Source organism: Grus americana, chromosome 3 (genome assembly GCF_028858705.1).
Source record: "Grus americana isolate bGruAme1 chromosome 3, bGruAme1.mat, whole genome shotgun sequence".
Taxonomy (NCBI): Eukaryota; Metazoa; Chordata; class Aves; order Gruiformes; family Gruidae; genus Grus; species Grus americana.
The window spans coordinates 106,883,739-106,899,697 of NC_072854.1; the positions used below are offsets into that span (position 1 = coordinate 106,883,739).

At 54.8% G+C, this 15,959-nt stretch overlaps 1 protein-coding gene across 3 annotated transcripts in view; it reads left to right on the forward strand.

Moving 5' to 3' along the window:
* The window catches only part of STUM (stum, mechanosensory transduction mediator homolog), a 49,974-nt gene extending 43,862 nt beyond the window's left edge, over positions 1–6,112 (forward strand). For all 3 annotated transcript variants that reach the window (XM_054819818.1, XM_054819819.1, XM_054819820.1), the window contains exon 4: positions 5,769–6,112. The gene's annotated coding sequence lies outside the window, so the exon portion shown is untranslated. The remainder of the gene's footprint in view (positions 1–5,768) is intronic.
* Positions 6,113–15,959: the final 9,847 nt, after the last annotated feature.

Sequence of the window (15,959 nt, forward strand, 5' to 3'; positions counted from 1 at the left end):
AGCTAAATTGGGCAGCCAGGCAGAGCGATCCCTCTGATCCTGGCTGGTGTTTTGGCAGGGCAAGAGGAGCTCAGCTGGGGCGGGGGGGGGGGACACGACCTTGTGGCACCACCTGGCTGCTTTTCCACTCCAAAAAGGTGTCAGGAGGAGCCCTGCCGAAGGAGGGCAAAACCAGGCTGCTGCTCTTGCCCGGGGAGGGTCCTTCCAGCAAGAGAAGCTTCACGCAAACCTGCTGCCAAAACTGGGAGCCACCCAAGCAAGACAGAGCTGGGACCCGCTTCCAGCCCCTCGTTCCTGCAGAAGCACAGCTGGTGGGCGAGGGGATGGCACCAAACCCCGCTGCCCTACAAGTTCCCGGCCTCTCCCAGCACGGTGGTTTTCTTGAAGGCATGTTTTCATGGTCCATGCAGAGCAGATCCTGTCAGTTAAGATAACTCCTGTTGCAAAGAGAACTGAGAAGTCAGACGGCAGCAAGCGCTCCCTGAGCACACGTGTTTCCTTGCCTGACCGTCTGCAGACAGAAAGTGCAGAAGTGCCTGCCTGGCTTCAAAAACCCCCCGGTTGCGCACTGTCTGTTCAGCCCTCAGAGGCATCATAGGGGTGTATCGAGCAGGACGGCTGCCTGCCAAGGGTGGAGGAGAGCCCTGCACTAGGCAGGGCACCTGTCTGCAGTGTCCTCGGGGAGCTGGTGGGGAGAAAGCTCCTTCAGTGTTTACACCAGCAGGAAACATGGCTTGGCCTCCCTGTAGCCCCAGGTGCTCTCCTGACGACTGGAGACCTGCTGGTTTTAATGCAGGACTTTTATTCCTGGAAAGTTTCCTACCTGCCCAACATCCACACCTCGCTGTGAGCCCACAGCCTGCGGAGAGGACACACCGATGCCTCGCTGTGCTTCTCCCAGCTCATGAAGTCCTTCTCCAGGCCTAATGATAAAGTACAATTCACAGTCCCGGCTAACTCGTGGTGGGACAGGACCCATCTAAACCACGCGTGTTTCTCCAGCACGGGCATCAGAGCTGATGACAAACTCTTTTCACCTCATCCTTTGACAGCTGTGCGCTAGGAGAAGCTTTGGGCTGCCTGAACAGGAGAAAGGGGCAGAGAGTCAGGAGCCTTTGCTGCGAGCCGGGAGACTGCTGGCTCGAGCACTTCCCCTGATCTCAGCAGCCTAAATCGGAAGGGCAAATGGAACCAGTATAATAAGGATGCAAATCTGTAATGCAAACAACTTGTGTATTTTACCAAGCCAGACTTCAGCTAGGGCGGTGTATTTTGCAGACATTCCCTTTGTTCATGTGCAAGTACTATCTAGTGTTTGAGCGTGGCGTGCCTGAGCCAACACACTCAGCTAAACGCCTGCAAAACTGCACAAGCCCCACTGAGCACATGTCCTACAGTGCCTACAGTCTATAGGAGACGTATGCCTGGCTCTTTGGCACATGGTTAGCAAGAGGATAGGAAACAAATCAACATGAAATGGATTCGTGGAAGATCCATCAGATTAAGTTTAAAGCAATATTTCACAGGTCCTGGCCAAATACTAACAGTAACCCCTGCATCTGTAGATGATAGACAGACATTGCTTCTGCTGTTGTACAGCTGAGAAACAGCAGTACGCAGTTACCTGACTCCAAAGCAAACTCATGGCAGAGCCACAGAATAACTCGGGCTGTATTTCTCTTGCTTCACACCCTAACCAGCTAAACAGTGGCTCATACTGCTATGCCAGCCAGCCAGCGGCAGGTATTTAGCAACTACCCTGTTCCCAAATGGGGGTGCTGAGCTCAGCTCTTTGGGCTGCTCCACAGAAAGCAACGGTCCATAGGATGGGGCAGACAGGAAAGCTTCTCATTTGTAATTTTAGAGGAAGATGGATGAAAACCATCAACTTTTAGAGACACGTAAGCTACACAACACAGGCAGCAGTGAAGTGGGTTTCTTTGGAAGGCAAGCATCAGTTGGTGCTTCTTGTTAACCCGAGTGCTCAAGCGGAGAAGCAGTGCAGTTATCCTGCCATGATGCTGTGCTGCAGCGAGGCATGGGTACCTTGCTTTGCCAAGGAGAGGCTTTGCAAGACAGCAGCACTACAGCAGCACTTTGAAAAAAACCTACTCCTAGTAAGTCAGTGGTGGAAAGATGATACCCAAGAGCCATCTGACATCTGCATTAAAGTCAAGGGACGAGCTCCTCAAGATTACGGTTGCCACAGCAATCAAAAGGATTTCTGCTCATGACGTTCAACAATTGCAACTCTCTTTGACCATTTCTACCAAAAGGACCGGTTAAAAGGGTGGCTGCTCAGTGACTTGTGGTGTAGCACCTGCAGCTCTGTGGCTTGCAGGACCATACAGATGTTACAGAATTGAGCTTCAGCATTTACTGCGAGACAGAGAAGCTCTGCTCCTTCATCTCCCACCTGGGAAGATAAGGGGTAAATAACTAACAAGGAGCAAACGGAATCAGTAGCACAGCTAGAAAACACCTTCACAAGCTGCTGCTATGATCGATGGGAACTCTTTTTTTGAGGTTTATAACTAGCCTTCAAGCCACCCAAACAACTTGCTAGCTCAGCTGCAGCGAGCACAATGACAAAGAGCAATGGCTAGCCCTCACATTTGCCAAAACAGAATGGCTGGTTCAAGTGCAAACTCCAGATGCTGCCTGAACATTGAGTTATTTGTGCCATTGCCTCAGGATGGATTGGATGTACAGGAGGCTCTGCAGACAGGCTGAGGTCTGTTGGTAGAGCTATTGAAAAGAAACCAGACTGAGACTTTGGGTGCAGAAGCTCTGAAACGGGAGCAGCCAAGTGTGGCTTAAGAATAACTTGTTCTTGTGCCTGCGAAGATGGATTCACTGAGGAAAAGGCTGAGGTACTTAATGCCGCCTTCGCCTCAGTCTTTAAGAGTAAGACCAGTTGTTCTCAGGGTACCCTGAGCTGGAAGACAGGGATGGGGAGCAGACTGAAGCCCCATAGTCCAAGGTGAAACAGTTAGTGACCTGCTACACCACTTAGACACACGCAAGTCTACGGGCCCAGATGGAATCCACCTAAGGGTGCTGAAGGAGCTGGTAGAAGTGCTTACCAAGCCACTTTCCATCGTTTGTCAGCAGTCCTGGCTAACCAGGGAGGTCCTAGTTGACTGGAGGTTAGCAAGAAGGGCCAGAAGCAGCATCCAGGGAACTACAGGCCTGTCAGTCTGACCTCGGTGCCGGGGAAGGTTATGATCTTGGTGTGCTATTACATGGCACATACAGGACAACTAGGTGATCAGGCCCAGTCAGCATGAGTTCATGAAGGGCAGGTGCTGCTTGACTAACCTGATCTCCTTCTATGACAAGGTGACTAGCTTAGTGGATGCGGGAAAGGCTGTGTATGTTGTCTACTTGGACTTTAATAAAGCCTTTGACACCATTTCTGGCTGCTCATGGCTTGGATGGGCATACTCTCCACTGGGTAAAAAACTGGCTGGATGGCTGGGCCCAAAGAGTTGCGGTGAATGGAGTTACATCCAGGTGGCAGCCGGTCACAAGTGGCGTTCCCAGGGGCTCAGTATTGGGGCCAGTTCTCTTTAATATCTTTATCACTGATCTGGACAAGGGGATCAAGCGCACCCTCAGTAAGTTTGTGGATGACACCAAGTTGTGTGGGAGTGTTGATCTGCTTGAGGGCAGGAAGGCTCTACAGAGACATCTGGACAGGCTGGGTTGGTGCACTGAGGACAACTGTATGAGGTTCAACAAGGCTCAGTGCTGGGTCCTGCACCTGGGTCACAACAACCCCATGCGATACTCCAGGCTTGGGTAAAGAATGGCTGGAAAGCTGCCTGGCAGAAAAGGACCTGGGGGTGTTGGTTGATAGCCGGCTGAATATGAGCCAGCAGTGTGCCCTGGTGGCCAAGGCAGCCAACAGCATTCTGGCTTGTATCAGAAATAGTGTGGCCAGCAGGACTAGGGAAGTGATTGTCACCCTGTACTCAGCACTAGTGAGGCCACACCTTGAATACTGTGTTCAGTTTTGGGCTCCTCACTACAAGAAGGACACTGAGGTGCTGGAGCGTGTCCAAAGAAGGGCAATGAAGCTGGTGAAGGGTCTAGAGCACAAGTCTTATGAGGAGCGGCTGAGGGAACTGGGGTTGTTTAGCCTGGAGGAAAGGAGGCTGAGGGGAGACCTTATCACTCCCTACAACTACCTGAAAGGAGGTTGTAGCCAGGTGGGTGTTGGTCTCTTCTCCCAAGGAACAAGTGATAGGATGAGAGGAAATGGCCTCAAGCTGTGCCAAGGGAGGTTTAGATTGGATATTACAAAAAATGTCTTCACTGAAAGGGTTATCAAGGGACTGGAACAGGCTGCCCAGGGAAGTGGTGGAGTCACCATCCCCAGAGGTATTTAAAAGACGTGTAGATATGGTGCTTCGGGACAAGATTTAGTGGCAAACTTGATGATATTAAAGGTCTTTTCCAACCTAAACAATTCTACGATTCAGTGGTCAAGCAGTGCAAGAAGTCTCAGTCTGGCAAGGGTTAACCAGGCTGACATTTCCACTGGGCATTAAACTGCCCAAAGCGGTGTCCCCCATGGCATCAGATGTCAGACGGGCAGCGGACGCCCCATCCCAGCTGGGAGCTGCTCTGACAGGGCAGAGACCCAACGCGCCCATACCAAAGGTCCCTCGGGAACAAAAAGTGGCAGCAGCAGCTCCTTTTCAGCACAGCCAGGGCTTTGGCGGCTTTTCTGGCCGCACTTGGTGCTGTCTGTGTGCACGATCTTGTGAGGACGGGAGAATCTGATTAGTCGGGGAAGGGCTTGTACGGAAGTGCTGCCCTCCCTGGCACTGCCGCGGGTTTCCTGAGCGCATCGGTTCGGTTACACCCCTGTGCTGGCCGCGTTTATTGCATGAGGGAGTTTGGCACCAGCACCACTGCACGGGAGAGGTGCGGGATTTATAGTTTACTTTCAGGTTTTGCTCTCTAAAATTTTTTCTTATTTTTGACCTTTCTATCAAATTGGTGATAAGAAAACAGCCAACACACCACTTTGGAGGCTCTAAAATCTGTCCGATGGACACTGAGAACAAAAGGCCTTATTTCTGCTTGTTGTGGGGGATTTGCTTAATCGATTTTAATGAAGACCAGACAGATTCCCACTCTCTGCTTTAGGACAGGAGCAAGTTTATAGATTGGCTTTGCTAGTGGGTAGCAAGCATCAAATTGCGTTTTCCCCAAAGCTGCCCTGCTGCAGTAATAACGACGATCAAAACCCCTGCTTTTTGCAACAGTCCCGATTCAAACCAGCACCCCCAGACTCCCCCAGCCCTGGTGTGAACAGCAGCACGCTGGGGGGCAATGGCAAGCCCCCGAGCCTGGTTTCAGGTCGCCCTGTGGCAGGTAGCGGGGAGACACGGGCTGCAGAGAGCTCGGAGGCTGAGCAGGCCGGAGGGGACGGATGGGATTTCAAGCCTTAGCGGTCACAAGGTGGGGGGAAATCTGCTCAGTCCTATCTTTAATATCACATCCACTCCCCCCAACTTGTTTTTCCTCCTCTCATAAGAGGGCGGCGCTTTGTGCCAGGGACAAAGCCCATCCCCTCAAGGGGCTCCCGGGGAGCCTGCGGTGGGGAAGCCGGCAGCAAGCCAGAGGTACGCGCACGGTGGCCGCACTTCACGCACTGGTGAGAAAAGCCACGCAGTGAAGGCACAGGTAGGAATGCTAATTTAACACTCCCCACACACCCCGCCCCCATCAGCAATGCTTGTCTTTCTCTTTAGGACCAAATTAATCACCCAGCGTTTTTACGTCTCTTCCCGGAGCGCCGCAGAGGGAGGCCACCCGCTCTGGATGCCCACCAACACCAGGGCTGGATAACTCGCCACCCGCTTGCGGGAGCCACGCCGTGCCGTCCTGTTAGCCCCCGCCACACCGCTGCCAACCTACCCCCGCCTCCGCAGCTGGGGGTTGCAGCCAGTGAACGCTTGATCTGGTCGAAGGTGCATGGCACCAGGCTATCCTGACATCATCTTCTGCTTTATAAATATAGATGTCTTAGATGCAAGTTTCACAGCTAAAGAGTGATAGTAGGTAACGAAGAATAAATGCAATTGCTTCACGCCCATCCGCCTGTGACACAGTATTTTCTGCTGCTCTTTCCTGATTGTGAAAACCAGGTTTCTCAAAAAAAAAAAAAAAAAAAAAAAAAAAGAAAGGGCTTTGATTAAATAGTTCCTTGGTACTTGAACCCAGCCAGGCTGAACAGCTTATTTACTGCTCTGTGGAAAGCAATTCCAGGTAGGAACCAAACCAAATGTCTTTTTGGAATTTGTGGCCGGTTGTTAAACCAGTTTCATTCTGGGTCAGCCCAACCATTTCAACACAGAGCACCTTAACATTTTTTCCTAAGTTTATCGGTGTTGCCAAATCCACACTTACCGTGGAAAAGGTGCTGTGGCAGAGAGCCCCCACCCTCCCAGCCCTTTGCCTGCCTGACCACACTTGCTGCGGGGGGCTGGCATCGCTCTTGGCCACAGCACGTGTTTTTGGCACTTGTAGCCAGAGAGGCCAGCAGAGCTTTGTGCTGGGAACGGCTCCGGCACGCAGCTGTGCGGTAGGGAGCGTCAGACATGCGAGGTGCCTCCATCTGTGCCTCATCCTGCGCTTCCCGAGACACGTTCCTCCCTTCGTGCATCTACTGTCACACGTTTTATTAAAGACCTTCCAGTTCCGCTGGAAATCGCCCCTTGTCGCAGTCTCACCGTGACGCCCAGGGTATTGTGCCGAGCTCCGTGGACAGGAGGCTGAGAAGTCACAGTATCATTAGCCTGAAGGGGGCTGGTTTAGTTCCACCCTTGCCTCCTAGTTGTTTCGGGATGGCCCTGCAGTTCACATACGTGCGTACACTTGAGCCAGAGTGTATTTTACTACTATTCAACCCAAACCGCATCCTCTACAAGACACCACCAAGAGTTCACTGACATTTCAAGTCCAGACACAAGCAGAGTTATAAGCTTGGCTAGATCCGTCCCAGTCAAAAGCAATGGCTTCTCCCACGCGCTTGCTAACCACGGCATGATCACACCCCCCCGTATTTTCTAGCTGGCTTCTCTCCATGTTCACGCACACGACGCACTTTCAGGTAGTGCTGCAATTTATTTTCTGAACTGGTGTTCGGCATTTCCTTCCCCCTGTGGGGCCAGTATGCTGTAAAACCCCAGGTGACAGTGGCACCAGCTGAACCGGGGTTAGTTACAGCAAATCCCACAGGAGCCCGTGCCACCCACCAGCCATCCTTCCTCCTCTTGTCATCTGTATTTGTAATTATAGCTGGGCTAAAATTCAGTCCTGCTTCCCTTGCACCCACCCACCAGCCAGAGGGAAGCATCACCCCCCCTTCCCTTCCACCAAAACAGTGCAGCAGGATGTGAAGGCTTCACATAGACTCTAGGATCGACAAGGCAAGAGTAGCTCAACCCATCTTCCAGCTCTAAGGATGTTTCCAGCAGGCAGGTCAAAGGGAACAGCACATTTGGGCTCGGGCTCGCCTCCACCAACGCTGCCTGGATGTGATGGCAACAGTCCCCCAAACACCTGGCAAGCGATCCCACCCCAGCCTCCCACCACACGCAGACAGACACGGGTGCTGCGGCGCAGGCTGGGAGCAGGATAAATTGTCCACTGCTGGCTCAAGTCCATGTTTCCCTTGGTTTTGGCCATGCTCGGGTCTATGGGGTTTTTCCACCCTAGGAAGGGGGAATCGGGCTTGTGCCCACCTGTGCCATTCGCATCCCGATGGTGAGCCTGTCTTTCATTTTCATGGCAGAGCCCAAACCAAGGGGTTACAGAGGACCATTTGTATGCCTGTTTATATCACCGAGTATTGGATTGTGACTTGCTGTGTTTTGATACTGTGGATTTTTTTTTTTTTTAAAGTTAAATATATTCTATTGCTGGACAGCTGGAATGAAATGCAGAGTCTCTTTATGTAGCCTGGAGAAACCCCATCAGCCCTGGATCAAAATGGGTCTTCTTCCTCCCACCAGCTGGGTGGTGAAGAGCATCCCATAGACACCAGCCCACACCCGCATCACCCGAGGAGAGGTGACATGGGCCAGGGCAGAGCTTTCTAAAGGGATTAATGACCCAGAGCCTTACAGGGGAGCAGAGGGCTGGTGAGGAGCCTTTCCCCCACCTCCAAAACAGACAAGGGAGGGGGAAAAGCCACCCCACTGCTCCCCTGTGCACACACCTACCAGCAATCCTCACCTGCATTTTCAATACTTTAAAACGACTCCAGGCACGTCCTCCCTGCATGAGAGCAGCCCCCATGCTGCCAGGGGGCTCAGATGCACGTGCCCGAGCAGAGGAGACCTCAGCAGGCAGCAGAGCTGCCAGAGGGGACCTTCCCCATGAAATCAGCTCTGGTGCAAGCGCTGACAGCCCTTCAAACCACAACTGCACATTTTGACTGTCCATGCTTCATGCTCCCTGCTTCTCCTGCGACAAGAAACGCCCCAGAGCACTGCTGCTCTGCTCCCTCCCCAAAACCACTGGAGGTGGGAACACAGAGGGAAAGACATGGGAAATCCCAGCTGGACCTGTCAGGGCTTCCCTGAGTCATCTTTTGGACAAGCAGGTGTCATAAGTCTCTAAGCGATTGCGCATTCCTACGAATAGTAGTAGCTCTGATCCCAAACATCAGCACACAGAGAGTTTCCAGGCTGCCAAACCTCACCTGGCCCTGCTTGGATGCCTCACCTCTGTAGGAGGCTCCTTGCAAACACAGGTTTATGCAAGCAGCTCATCTAACGCCAAGTGTCCTCTGGGCAAGAGACCCCCATGCCCATCCCAGCCCCCAGGAGAGCCAGGGCTGCAACCATCACCCCATTTCTTGCCTAGGCATCATTCATAGAGGATGGGTTGCAGGGAGTAAGCCTTGAGTACATTTCTCTGTTCTATAGTGGGACTGCACAGTCCCTCACATGCCCTGCGGCCCACGACCGACCATCAGCTGCTGTTGCCTGAGGTGGTTTCCTCCCTGCTTTGGCTCTCCTCCCTCCCTGCTGGGAAGGGGGAAGGTGGCGCCACGGCACAGAGCTTGGTGGCATCTGCTGCCCACCCACAGCCGATGCAGGGCTGGCCTCCCTTTCTGGGTTCCCAGCCTTTCCAACAAGCGGGGCAGGGATGGAGAGGGAGCACAGCAGCGTGGGGAGGAGGGGGCCGATGGAAGAGGTGAAAGATGCCTGGGAGGAAATGCGACATGCACCCTTGAAAGCCCCAAATGTGAGGGCAGACAGGTGGAGACAGAGCTTGATAGATTAAAGCATGCTTATCGCCATCTTCAAATTGCCAGCGCAGCACAACGCGCCTCCTGTTTGCACGGGCTCATGCAGGAGGAGTGACCAGAGACCAAAGCCAAGCGTGGCCCTGGAGAAGCGGGAGAGGGCACCCTCCCAGTGAGGCTGGGGGCCGTAACCATCACAAGGTGACAGCACGGATCCCGCTTCATCCGCCCGCGCAAGCGGTGCCCGGCACAGACCATTGCTGACCGCCTGACCCGGCCTCAGCGAGGGACAGCCCGCAGCTGACACAGGGACAGCCACCCCCGTGCCACTTGTTTTTACCGAGAAGGCCAGGGAAGGCTGCGGGCAGGATGCGAGGCATTCAGCTGCAGCAAGAGCGTCGGAGGCAGGGAGCCCGCCGAGGACCAGCCTCTGTAACGGAGCAGCGCAGGACAGCCCTGCCCAGCTGCAAGGCAGGGCGAACCGGGTGGCGGGTCCAAGCCTGGGGGGGCTTCGGTGGGACTCGAGGGCCAAACTAAGGTTTGGTGCTGGACCGGCAAAAAGGCTCCTCTCACACCCCATGACTTTGAGGGATCCGGTAGGCAAGGCAGAAAGCTCCATTTCACTTGCTACATCTTTCTATTTAGGCTTCGCCCCTCAGCATGTGAAGTGCTTTGGGAATGAAAACTGAGATATAATATTATGATACTATTAATACACCCTTGCAGACACATCGTCACATGGCAAATCCACTAGAGAGATCTGGGATAATTATCTTGAAGAGATTTCTTTAAAGGCCTGCTAACGCAATAATTTCAGAAGGGGAGGGGGAAAAAATAAAGTAAAATAAAAAAAAAAAAATCACACAAATGGAAAGCCAAAAAGTGGAGCTTAGTGAAGACAGATAAACCATGGAGAAATCCCCTCCGTGCCTTATCTGCACCCAAGCATCCTCAGGAGAACTGGTCCTTCCAAGCATCTCCAGCAGTTTTTGAGCGCTTCAGGCTGTTGACACCCACATCCCAGGGGATGCGCTGGCAACAGTGGGCAGGAACCCAGGGGGTAAAAAGAGGCAGAGAGGCGAGCAGCGATGAGCACAGCCTGCAGCTTCTGCTGGCTCCTCAAACAGGCAGCAGCACCAGCTCTGCTGGAGCAGACACCAAAACTCCCGTTCTGACAGCAGCCTTGAAGCCAGACAGCACCGTCACCCAGACACCCAGGGAACAGGGTGACCCGCGGGTTCCTGGGGCACTTGCCCCACAACATGCTGGCCCTTGCCAGGAGACAGCAGCCAGCAAACCTCGAGCACAGGAAACACTCAACACAGCCCCGCTCTGCCCTTCTCCAGCATCCCATGGGCGAGCAGAAACCAAACCGGAGCCGCCCCTGCCCCTCAGCCCCAGCACACAGCCAAAACCCCCAGCTGCCCTGCCCCAAGCCCCACACTGCACCCCTGGGCAGAACCCCTGCCCGGCCACCCGCCCCCTCCACACCACGCAGCCCCAGAGGAGGCACACGGCCACCGCACGCAATCTCGCCCTGATTTCAGGCGCGAACCAGCTCACCCCCAAGAGCAGAGCCTGCCCAGGTGCCCTCAGAGCACAACTGCAGCCCCTGCTGTAGCTCCTCTGCGCACCCAACCAGCGCAGCACAGCAACGGAGTGCCAGGAAAACTCCCTCTCCAGAAACCACCGTGCAACAGGAAAAATTACCCTCCCTTTCCACTTGCAGCCCCCCAACTCAGGCTTTTCCCACCTCTGCCCTCCCAGAAACACAGGCCCCCTCCCCAAACTGAGCTCACCTCCTCGAGGCCACCACACAGTGCCGGGACACATCCAGCCCTGCAGCAGCCCTTGCTGGAAGCCACACAGAGCCGCATCTAATGGCACTCCTGTGCTGATGGGGAGCGGCTGAGACTTTACGCACGATCCGAAGCAATCAGTGTAACCAGGTGTGCTTTGCATGAGCCCACCTGGGAGATTTCAGGCTATCGGCTGCTGTTACGCCTGCGGGGCCAAAGCATCTCCAGCAAGAGGGCTGCGGTCAGTCCTGGCTTGCAGCCACCTGACGGGAGCCGGGGTCTGCCTGTAGGCAGCTCTCACTGGTGGCAGTGCGGAGACGTGGAAACACACCACAAGGATATCATGTCAGTTAGAGATACATACTTAGAAAAACATAATTTTGATTATATTCTGTTCAAACTAGCCTGAGCAACCATTTAAAAAAAAATTGATGCAAAGGAGGGTTATTGCAAGGTATAGACGTACTGTCTCGAAATCTTAAAATCGTGCAGTCCAAATATACATTCAGATCTAAACAGAGCTATGAGAAAGTAGCGACCGATCCTAGAAGCTAACATCACAATCACGGCCTGCTTCGGAGCTTGTTAGCAAAGGAAAGTCGCAGCCCTGTGGAAGAGGATGTGAACTGCACGCCTAGCAGGGGTGCACGCTCGTGTCTAGGGCACGTGACGTGTGTCCCAGAGGACGTGAAGATGTGGCAGCCAGAGCATCCATGCACTAAGAAATGGCACCGCATCCCTAAGTAACTTTGCACTGAGACTTGGGTCGACGCACTTACTCAGTCTGCTGCCATTTCCCGCTCAGACCTGCCTGATGAGGTTGGCAAAGTAGGGGGGGACAAAACCACCCCCAGGCTGAGCCCTCTGGAGAAAGCCAAAACGCTACCCCCCCCCCGCCCCCGCAGCAGGAGCCTGTGGGCAGCGCTGGTGCCAGCAGGGATTTCTTCACCAGCGCTCGGCGTGGGGAGCTCCGGTAGCCCGGGCGGTGGCAATCGCTGGCTGACACCAAGCAGTTGCGGTTGGGGGGAGTTTTGCTGCCTGCTGCTGCCCGCAGCAGCTTCGAGTTCCCCTTCATTGCATGCAAACACACGTAAGAACCAACGCGGTCTGGCTCTTTTTCACCACCAGATGTTATTCCAGACATTAATATTTTAAACTACTGGGTGTTTATTTCCCAGGAGGGATGCAGCCAGCCTGGCTCCGCTGGCTGTCCCTCCAAGGTGCCTGTGTCACTCTGAATGCCGTAGAAGATGTTTAATGTCAGAGGTAGCCCTTCTACCAGGACCTGAGCTGCCCAAAATTTGGGCCCGGTGGGGCTCAGCACGACAGTGGCTTGCCCATGGTTGTGCCAGGTACGATGCAGCTCCTGCCCACACCTGGGGAGATGTTGTACGGGGCCGTGCCGCCCGCCTGGAGCCTGGAGCCGTCCTGGGGTGCAGGCACGGAGCTGCCGGGTGCTGATGCATCTTCAGCTGCCTCCAACCCCACCAAGCTGCTCCAGCTCAGGAGAAAATGAAATTAAAGGCTAAGGCTGACTCCAAAGCCTCTTCTGTTTCTTCCCCAAATGGGAAAGGTACATTCTAGGAAACAAATTTCCCAGAGGTCTAATTTTAGAAAAAGGCTGTTTCTGCTGGCCCTGGCTGCCATGTGCCCCCTGCCTTGCACAGCCCAGCCCCCCAGCTCCACTTTCCCTGCTCCCAAACCCACCAGGGCAGATTATCCACAGCGGATATGGGTTTGCAAGTAGTAAGTGCAAACGGGTACCTCGCTGCTAGCGACGTGAAAGAGGGTTCAAGGTTTTTAAGGGATGGGTCTTGGTCTCAGGCCAGCCAGATGAATGCCAAATTCCAGGCTTAAATTCTGTTTATTCAGAAGCCTGCCCACCGCAGAGCAGCCAGGCTGGGCAGCACGGAGGGCAGGAGCTGGCGGGGACGGCGGCAGGGGCCAGCAACCACCATCCCTGCAGAGATGATGTGTGAGCAGCCTGGCAGGCGCCCTGCTCAGCACGCCATAACCTGCCCTGCTGAAACCTCTGCCAGCCCCCCCATTCGCCTGCTGGCCTCCCCCCCCCAAGGATGAGGCTGTTCCTGCAGCCGTGGGGCTGTGGAGGCAATCCCTGCCGGGCAGGGTTTGTTTGCAGATGACGAGCAAAGCAGCGGCTGTCCCTGCCCGTCCTACCCATGGTCAGTGCAGCCCCAGGCACGCTTTGCTCTCGGGTGCAGAGGATGGAGCGGCACCAACCTGCCCTGCAGCAGCGCCATGGGCTGGACCACGCTGGCACGCAAGCGCTCAGGAGACACCCTTTTCAAGCCCTTAGCGATCTCCCTGTAAGCTACGGGGACTGGGAGCCTCCCTGCAAAGCCATGTCCCACAGGAGATGCAGTTGGGCACGTGCAAGACGTGGCAGTCACATCAGGGCATGTTTGCAGTGCCTGCTTGGGTGTTTTACACCTCACGAGATGATGCATGGTGGGGATGACATGTCCTCCAGCCCCGGAAAGGGCTATGTGGTGCCACCACCTGCAGGGCAGGGACAGGCTGCGGCAGCGACCGAGGCTGTTTTCCCCACTGGTGCCACCGTAGCGGCTTCCCAGCCAAGCCAGCGCTGCGGGTACCATTGCACCGGCAGCATGGCTGCCCCCACGCTTCTTCTTGGAGCACCCTGCTCAAAATATCTGCTTTGGTGGTGCAGCAGGGGCTCAGCCACCAGCCGGTTTTAGGGCAGCGGAGGTCAGTTGCTGGGAGGACAAGTAAGGTAAGGTGTTTCACGGCTTCACGTGCATGCTGCTGTCAGAGAACTGGCCTCGCTTTCCCCTACTGCCCTCAGGGGCATGATGCGTTTCAGCTCACGCCCTCATCCTGCCATTTTAGATGCAGCTTTTAATGTGCCCAGCTGGCCGCGGGCAGCAGCAGCACGCCAGCGGTGGGGCACGCGGTGCTGTGGGGAGTCGTGTGCATCATCCCTGCAAAAAGAAAGGGACTTGGGAGCAGCCTGCGGCACTGGGACCCATCGGGGGTGCCACAGCCCTGTGTTTAGTGCCAGCTGTGTCCGCACGTGACACAAAAGATGCTTTTTAAGGGGCAAGCATTCCCATGGGTTTGATTCTCGTAGGGCTAAAACGAAGCCAAACCAGCATAGAAGCGTCCCTGGCACTGGGGAAACCCTGCTGCCGGGGATGCCAAGGCGGCTGAGCCACACGTACGAAAGCACAGCCGAGAGAATGAGCTGCCTGCAGAGAGGCGGGCACTGGCAGGGATTTGGGGTGCACCAGCCCCACACCTAGCAGTGATGGAGGACACAGGGAAAGACCAAACCTGTAACCTGTGCATGCTGGATTGCTTTTCCCATGAGGGTCATCCAGCCAAAGCACGATGACGATATTTACCCAGTAGCAAAATCAGAGCCAAACTTCTGGAGGAGAAGTAGCTCTGTGTGTGAAGTCCCTGGATTCCTGTCATGGAAAGCGGCACATAAAACATCTTGGAGCAAGAGCACCTTCTGCCAGGGAGATCAGTTGCTAGAAATTAAAGTATTTGCTTTTTGTTTTCTGGCTCTGGTCAGCTGTTCAAGTAAATAATTTTGTGCCTCTATTTCCTTTTGTGCTCCTTTTTCCAAGTGGTTTCAAGTGTAAGGTTTTTACATTAGGGAAAGTGTGTTTGAACACCTTGGCGATAGGGAGGGAAGCTGATTCCAGATCTTGCGGGACTGACACCAAACGGCAGGAGATGCAAAGTCCCAGCAAACAGAAATCACCAGCTCCAAGCGGGCAGCGGGATGACCTGGCATGGCCCAAGCCATGCATCTCCTACAGTTTCCTCCAGTGCTGTCCTGGGTGGGATTTACTCAGGAACCTCCTCCACGGGCTTTCTGTTCAAAGCGGCGCCAGCGGCAGCTCTCCTGTGCCCTCTGACTGCTCCGCGGTGGAAGCACGGTCTTTCCCTGGAGCCGAGCAAGAGCCATGTGAGACTGGTCCCCCTAAGGGTGGGGAGAGAGGTGGAAAGAGAAAACCTGCCAGTATAAAAGCAACACCAGCCCCTGGGGCACCTCTCAGAGCAGTAAATCCCCACATCAAGCCGCCTTTGCCACATTCCAGTGCCTCGCTGCAGAGCTTCACTCATGGTGGGTCACGGGCCTGACGTGCAGGAGATGGCAGCGCCGTGCCCCCCGTCCCACCGTGGGGGTGGGTGAAGCAGGGTCCTGGGCATGAGGAGGCTCATCCCTGGGGACCCAGGGTGGGCATCTCACGCTGCTGGCAGGAACAGAGCGTGACCACTTCCACGGACTTAAAACCATGCAGGAAAAGCACAAACCAAACCAACAGATACTACAGCAGGGCCCTGCCCGCCTTCCTCATTTGCAGGTTTTTTTTTTAATTTTATTTTTTACACTTCACAATAACAAAGAACAATTTGGGGTTTGTTGTTTTTTTTTTTTGTTTGCTTTTTAAGGCCAGGGAAGAGAACAAAGCGCAGACCCAGAGGGGACTCAGCCCGCTGGCCCTCAGGGCGGCAGGGGCTGGCCCTCCTGGGGACAGGGTGCTGGGGCTGGCAGGGGCTTCCAGCCCCGGACGGGAGACGTGTTTCCCCGGCCTCTCACTCCCAGAAACAGGAGTTTCTACCCAGAAACGGGATGCGGGCAGCATGAAGCTCTTCATCCCCCTGCTCCAGCGGGGATCCGGGATGGAGCCGCTTGGTGGGAAGGAGTTTTATTCATTTTAATGATCCCCCCCAGCTCCCAAGTCCCAAAACTGCCGGGTGTGTGGGACAAGCCCCAAACCAGCGCCGCCCGGGGACCAGGCAGGGACGGGGACGGCATCCCAAAGGAGCCCCGGGCCGCTCGCCCCGCCGGCGCAGGCACCCTCCCCGCGGGGAAACGCACCCCTCTC